Genomic DNA, 8,072 nt, shown 5'->3' with positions numbered 1-8,072 from the left:
CCCCATACCCAACCCAACCCTGCCCTGGCGCAGCTTGAGGCCGTTCCCTCTCGTCCCATCGCTTGTTCCTGGGGAGCAGAGACCGACCCCCCCGGCTCCAGCCTCCTTTCAGGCCGTTGCAGAGAGCGAGGAGGGCTCCCCTCAGCCTCCTCTTCTCCAGGCTGAGCCCCCCCAGCTCCCCCAGCCGCTCCTCCCCAGCCTTGTGCTCCAGCCCCTGCCCCAGCCTCGCTGCCCTGCTCTGGCCACGCTCCAGCCCCTCCATGGCCGCCTTGGGGTGCGGGGCCCAGCGCTGAGCACAGCATTCGAGGGGCGGCCTCACCAGTGCCCAGCGCAGGGGCACTATCACCTCCCTGCTCCTGCTGGCCACACCGTTCCTGATACAAGCCAGGGTGCCATTGGCCCTCTTGGCCACCTGAGCACACTGCTGGCTCACGTTCAGGCGGCTGTCAACCAGCACCCCCAGGTCCTTTTTCTGCCAGGCAGCAGAAAAGGCTTCATTTGCAGCAGAGGAGATTCAAGTTACACCTCAGGAAAAAATTTCCAACTCTCCAGAGAAGAGGTTACCTGGGGAAGATGGGAAGCTTTAAGGTAAGTGTGCTCCTGGGGTGGCTGATACGTGCAGAACCCTGCTGGGGGCTCTGATTTAGGTATCCTCCTCAGCTTGTTTTCAACCTCTGTTTTTACAGTCTTGGCAGCTCCGTGGCATCTTGCATGTGCAGTCCCAACATCAGTGGTTGTGTCCCGCATCTTTTTGCTGAAGCATCGTGAAGAAAAGGGTCCTGAGCTGCGTTCCCAGTTCCCAGCACCAGGACCAGCGCTTGTACAGCCATGGCATGGACTCATGGGATGTGATCTGGCTGCAGAACAACTTCTCCTTCTCCTTCTCCTTCTCCTTCTCCTTCTCCTTCTCCTCCTCCTCCTCCTTCTCCTCCTTCTCCTTCTGGTTTAGTTTTCAGCTTGAGCTGGTCTCTAGTGAGATTCAGCATGCAGTGTATGGAGTGCAAATGATGGGACAGAAGTCCATGGGAGGAGAACAGCACAGGGAGCTCCTTTCTAGGCAGTAACGTGGACCTGCAGCGCTCCAACCCAAGCACAAACCCACGCTGTTTCAGAACACCTGCGGCTTTGAGTCCAGCTGATCACCAGATGAAAGACCCTGGTTTAGAAAGAAGACCTAAATCCAAGCTCCAGCTGCTGACAAATTTCTGCCTCCTGCTTGATCCAGTCTCATGGCTGTCCAAATTCCTGTTTCTGGGAAATGCATTGCTCAGATGGCAGGGGCTCACCCAGCTCGGGGAGCCAGCAGAAGCTGTGCAGGCACTTAGGAGGAAGATGGAGCATCTCAATTTGCCGTGGAAGGAGACCAGGAGCTGATGCAAAGCTTCAGGAGGAGGCGTGACACGGGCCAAGCAGCAAGCAGAGGAGATAATTTTAGTAGCAGCAGCAGCTTGATGGCTAGACTCAAGCAATACCAAGATTAAAAAAAAAAGGGGGGGGGAGAAAATTGACCACGGAGAGGATGGTAGGACAGGTTTTCATTAGAGACAAGGAACAAGTAACACCGTTGTACAAGATAGTGGTGAAAACTAACGTGCGATGGCGTACACGATGCCATGGCTGTGTTAGATAAATAAACCCAGACTGGAAGAGGTGTAGGGAATGGTTGCTGAGATACTCTGAGGAACGGAGAGCCTCTCACTAGAGGTGCCCACAACAGCTGACTTTTCTTAGTCTTGCACACCAAGGGATGATAGGGCTGCTCTCTGCAAATGTGTCAGAGGAAGAAGACATTATTGCAGGAGAAGGAAGACCTATTCAAGCAAGAATCAATGAACCATAGAATGGTTTGGGTTGGAAGGGACCTCTAAAGGTCATCTACTCCAACCCACCTGCCATGGGCAGGGACATCTTCAACCAGATCAGGTTGCTCACAGCCCCGTCCAACCTGACCTTGAATTTTTCCAGGGATGGGGCATCTCCCACCTCTCTGGGCAACCTGGGCCAGTGCCTCACCACCCTCAGCGTAAAACATTTCTTCCTTAGATCTCGTCTGAATCTCCCCTCTTTCAGTTGAAAACCATCACCCCTTGTCCTGTCACTCCAGGCCCTGCTAAAAAGCCTGTCCCCATCTTCCTTACCAGCCCCCTTTAAGCACTGACAGGCCACAAGAAGGTCTCCCCGCAGCCTTCTCTTCTCCAGGCTGCACAACCCCAACTCTCCCAGCCTTTCTCCAGAGCAGAGGGGTTCCAGCCCTCGGACCATTTCCATGGCCTCCCCTGGCCCCGCTCCAACAGCTCCATGTCTGTCTGGTGCTGGGGACCCCCGAGCTGGAGGCAGGGCTGCAGGGGGGTCTCAGGACATGGGAGCAGAGGGGCAGAATCCCCTCCCTCGCCCCGCTGCCCACGCTGCTCTGGATGCGGCCCAGGAGACGCTTGGCTTTCTGGGCTGTGAGCGCACATTGCCGGCTCATGTCCAGTTTTTCATCCCCCAGTACCCCCCAGTCCTTCTCCGCAGGGCTGGTCTCAATCCCTTCATCCACCAGCTTGTATTGATACTGGCGATGGCCCCAACCCAAGTGCAGGACCTTGAAACACAAGAAGTTAGTACTGGATTATCACAATTAGGCTTGAAACTAAGTAGACACCTCTAGTCTTCCTAAGAATCAGAGCCCGAACCAAGGGGGCTTATATGGAAGGGGTGAGCAGAGAACTGAGCTCAGGCTCCAAGGAGATTGCACCCTGCGTCCTGCAGTCCCGCAACCCTGCTGTGCAGTGGCAACTTAACGTAAATGCAAACGCATGCAGATAAACCACCCTGCCCATGGTCAAGTAGTTGGGCAGCATTTCATAGAATCACAGAATCATAGAATCATAGAATCGTCAAGGTTGGAAAAGACCTTTAAGATCACCGAGTCCAACCGTTAACCTACCACTGCCAAGTCCATCTATACCATGTCCTCGAGCACCGCATCTATCCGTTCTTTAAATCCCCCCAGGGATGGGGACTCAGCCCCTGCCCTGGGCAGCCTGGGCCAGGCCCTGACAGCCCTTTGGGGGAAGAAGTTTTTCCCAATACCCAACCCAAACCTGCCCTGGCGCAGCTTGAGGCCGTTCCCTCTCGTCCCATCGCTTGTTCCTGGGGAGCAGAGACCGACCCCCCCGGCTCCAGCCTCCTTTCAGGCCGTTGCAGAGAGCGATGAGGGCTCCCCTCAGCCTCCTCTTCTCCAGGCTGAGCCCCCCCAGCTCCCCCAGCCGCTCCTCCCCAGCCTTGTGCTCCAGCCCCTGCCCCAGCCTCGCTGCCCTGCTCTGGCCACGCTCCAGCCCCTCCATGGCCGCCTTGGGGTGCGGGGCCCAGCGCTGAGCACAGCATTCGAGGGGCGGCCTCACCAGTGCCCAGCGCAGGGGGACCATCACCTCCCTGCTCCTGCTGGCCACACCGTTCCTGACACAAGCCAGGGTGCCATTGGCCCTCTTGGCCACCTGGGCACACTGCTGGCTCATGTTCAGGCGGCTGTCAACCAACACCCCCAGGTCCTTTTCCACCAGGCAGCTCTCCAGCCATTTCCTCCCAGGCTCACCATCCAGGAGCTTATTTTGTGTCTTTTTGTGTCCCACTTCTGTTTTTAACCCGTTTGGAACAGCAGCTTTATCAATCTTAGCCCTTCCTGACCTCGTCTTGGGCTCTGCTTGCCGCTGCGACTTGGAGCGCGAGCACCGCTCGTACAGCAACCCACGGACATGCTCAGCCTCCAGCTGCGAGAGGAGCTCAGCGGCTATTTACCGCTGAAGAAAGTTACTTCTTCTCCAAAAAGCTTTTGCTATTTTAACTTGAGGGGAAAAAAGTGCTTCCCAAGGGCAAACAAACTCTAGAATTGCATTTTTGCTGATAATAGCAAGACTCAGGAGCGCGGGCTCAAGGGAAGGAGATGTCTCTTGGGTTAGATGGAAAACAGAGAGGAAAATGTCAGTAACAGGAAAAGAAACTGCTGCACGATCCGAAAGGAAAAGGCACTGTCATTTATCAAGTGGGCACTAGTTTTCTGCTGTGATGTCTATTTTTTGACCCTCTTTCTTGCCTGCAGTCTCACTGCTGGTACATGAGCTGCATGCGGACCTAAGCACACGTATTTGGGGAAGGGGAGAAATCGGAGCGATGATCTGTGTGCTTCCATGTCGCTGTCATTCCCAGTGGGGGCGATTATTTTCCAAGATATTTAACATGGGGACAGAGAGCAAAGCCTCTTTTTTCTTCTTCATGTTCACCCACTGAAATCGGGATGGTTTGAGCTTGCATGGAGGCAGCAAGGACCGACGATGAACCATAAACCTTTCTAAGCAGCAAGAGCAGCTACACCTAAATTAATCCGATGACGTCCCAAGTCCTCTGCTCGGTGGGGCAGGGGATCCTGCGGGCTAAGGACACCCCACAGCAAAATGCATTTTCCTTTACTGAGCGAGGAGGTGTCTGTGACCACGGTGGCTTGCGGGAGCCCACCAGCTCCTGGTTCCCGTGGCTGTTTCCCTTGTGGTGAATGCCTCATTTCCAAGGGGTACGACCAACCCGGCATGAGGCCATGGTGGCATCTCCATAAATATTTGTTCACATGAAAAAATTCATATTGCTCCAGCTTCAGTTGCGAAGGGAGGAGGACTTTGTTCCCCAAGCGCTTGGGCATTGGACTTTTCCCTGCTTGGAAAGGTTAAGAAAGAAATCCATACGCTGACAATTATAAATATTTGCATTAGAAATACGGTTTGCCCGTTCAGCTTGCACCGCTGACCGGCGTTGCTCGGCGGAGCTCTGCCGGAGAGCGTGCTCGGCCAGAAATCTGTTCTTACCCCGGTCTAGTGCAGTTGCAACACCAGCCGCCGTTGCAACGTTCCCATGTTGCACAACCTGCAACTCAGGGATCCATTGCTAAAAAACATTTGCAAATTCTTTCAGCACAACAAGGTTTCAGGAGTTTCACAATGCCGCCAAAGAGAGGGGAAGCAAACCGTTCTCGATAAATACTGAGTTGCGAGTTAGTGACTGAGCAGTGGCATTCACTGGATCTTACAGCGGCTATTGAAGGAAAAGCAGCATCAGATATTTCTTTGCAAGCCCTGGCAGAGAGGAAAGGATGCTCAGGAAGAAGGTGGTGAAATTTTGAGACCTTTCTGGGTTTGTTTTGACCTAGCTGCTGTCGGACAGGGGCTTGGGAGCTCTGCGGGCAGCACCGACCCACTGGGACACGAGTGAGCCACGAGCGAAGCAAAGGCCGATGCTCACATCCAGCAGTAACTATCAACCATGGAAAGCTGCAGAAGAAATTAAACTTGCTTGATTTCTCCTGGGAGCATTTTTTCCTGTCATACGCGTACATTGCACCCACGGAAGCTCCTCTGTGTTTTGGTGGGGGTTCATTGGCGCCTCTTGATGGAGCTTTGCTCTTGCAAAACGAAGGTCCTTTGGTGTGTTCATGGCTCCTCCTTGAGTGCAGCTCTGCCATCCCGACGCCGGCACTGGCAGCTCCACGATGTCCCAACACCTCCTCTGACCCGCATGGATGAGTCACGTTGGGGTTTTAAAGAGGGATGCATGGATTTTGGATGCTCAGCATCTCCAATTTGGGGGACCCCCCCAGTACCCATGGGGGCCATGTGTGGGCGACCAGGGAGGCTCCAGTTCCTCTGCCCCTTCCAGCCTCCGTAGGGTGCTTTGCTTTGGTAACAGCTTGCTTACAGCTTTGCTCCAGAGAAGCTAAAATTAAAACAGTGACTCCATTGCAGACTGAAAACAGAGCATTCCTTCTCCGCCCGCGTGCTTTGGATGGACATCAGAAGCCAAACCCAGGCTGTTAAATCCCCTGTGTAAAAACAATCTTCTATTCTGATCCCCAGTCCACCGTGGCTTGCTGCGGTCAGGATGGTTCAGTTCCCAGACCAGCGTTCAGGGGGCTCCGAAATGGGATTTGCCTGGAAATGGAAAACATAAACACAAGAAGCCAGTATCTCTGCAGCTTATTGCCTTAAACAAAAGCTTATTCTGCTCCAGAGAAGGGGGAAAACAGAAGTTAATTCATGAATAAAGAAAGAAAAAAAAAAAAAACCCTTCGGGATTTCATTTTCACCCCATCTGTCCCCTAGTTCTTTGGGAAAGGGGAGTTTTGCAGTCAGTCAGTGCAAAGATGGAGACCTCTCCCTGCTCCCCAACCAGCCAAGACCTTAGTGTGGGACCAGCCCTCATGGGGGGAAATGCCTAAACGCCCCAATCCCCTCTGAGCCACTGCCAGGTAGCTCAAAGCTGCTCCCCGGACACCCAGCCCTCCTGAAGTCATGGAATCACAGAATCACGGAATGGTTTGGGTTGGGAGGGACCTTTGAAGGTCACCTCGTCCAACCCCCCTGCCATGGGCAGGGACATCTCCCACTACAGCAGGTTGCTTAAAGCCCCGTCCAACCTGACGCTGAACACATCCAGGGATGGAGCATCCACAGCTTCTCTGGGCAACCTGGGCCAGTGCCTCACCACCCTCAGTGTAAAACATTTCTTCCTCCTATCTCGTCTGAATCTCCCCTCTTTCAGTTGAAAACCATCACCCCTTGTCCTATCAGTCCAGGCCCCACTAAAAAGCCTGTCCCCATCTTCCTTACCAGCCCCCTTTAAGCACTGACAGGCCACAAGAAGGTCTCCCCGCAGCCTTCTCTTCTCCAGGCTGCACAAGCCCAACTCTCCCAGCCTTTCTCCAGAGCAGAGGGGTTCCAGCCCTCGGACCATTTCCGTGGCCTCCCCTGGCCCCGCTCCAACAGCTCCATGTCTGTCTGGTGCTGGGGACCCCCGAGCTGGAGGCAGGGCTGCAGGGGGGTCTCAGGACATGGGAGCAGAGGGGCAGAATCCCCTCCCTCGCCCCGCTGCCCACGCTGCTCTGGATGCGGCCCAGGAGACGCTTGGCTTTCTGGGCTGCGAGCGCACGTTGCCGGCTCATGTCCAGCTTTTCATCCATCCCCAAGTCCTCCTCCTCAGGGCTGCTCCCAATCCATCCATCCCCCAGTCTGTGTTGATACTGGGACTTGCCCCAACCCAGGTGCAGGACCTTGCACTTGGCCTCATTGACCTTCATGAGGTTTGTACGGGCCAAATCCTACCAGGGCTGCCAAAATTTCTGCCCCTGCAACGGCAACTGGAGACAGCACTGGCAAAACCTGGCGAGACAGTGCTTTGCTCCGAAGTTCCAGTCCCACCATTGCATTTTTGGAGGGGTGAAGGTACAAAGTGCTTTAATTTGCAGCCCCTCATACGTGTGAGCATCAAGATGTGTCAGCACACCCCACGCCATGACACTGGGGACCCCAGTGGGTTCCAGTGGCTCCATACGTGCCACCACCATAGGGGCTATCGCTGCTCCTCAGCTCTTGTTGCTGCGATTCGGATGGGTACGCACACGGATGGGACATTTCTCCTGACCCTAAATCCTCCTCGACGCTGGGACACATCCCTTGCTTGGTGGCCAACTCTGAGCTGCTCCTGCTTTGGGCTCCTCTGGGATGAGAAGATCGGATATGGCTGGGGAAGAGGGAGGGGAAAGGCGGTGTTTCCAGCAAGATAAGAGTTAAAATAAAGGTAAGACTTCTCCATGGAGGAGAGAAATTAATGGGTCCCATAAGCAGGGAGTAAACCTGCAAGCCAGGAGGATCTTGGCAGCATCTGGGGAAGGAATAAGGATTTTGGAGGGCTCAGACCAACTCTAAACGTGTCCCGTGTTTAATGAGTAAAATGGTGTCTCAGGGATTTTTAGGCCTGAAATGGTCTGCGCAGCTCTCCGTTCACGGCAGATCCTGTGTCCTCTCTCCCACCAGGGCTGGCAGCCAGCCCTGGCTCTGCTCAGCCTCCATCACCAGGACCCCCAGGTGCCTGAGCCTCCATCGCCAGGAGCCCAATATACTCCGGGAGTCTCAGAGTCCCAGCGCTGCAAGATCCCCTCCTGGTCCAAATCCTCAAAGCGTGGGGCTGGGAAAGAAGCCCCTGCCCCCTTCCCACACCCCTGGTCCCACCTCGCACCCCTGACTTCCCCAAACCCCTGCGCAAAGTCA

Source organism: Platalea leucorodia (genome assembly GCF_965183815.1).
Source record: "Platalea leucorodia genome assembly, chromosome: 1".
Classification (NCBI taxonomy): Eukaryota; Metazoa; Chordata; class Aves; order Pelecaniformes; family Threskiornithidae; genus Platalea; species Platalea leucorodia.
This window is presented reverse-complemented; position numbering follows the sequence as displayed.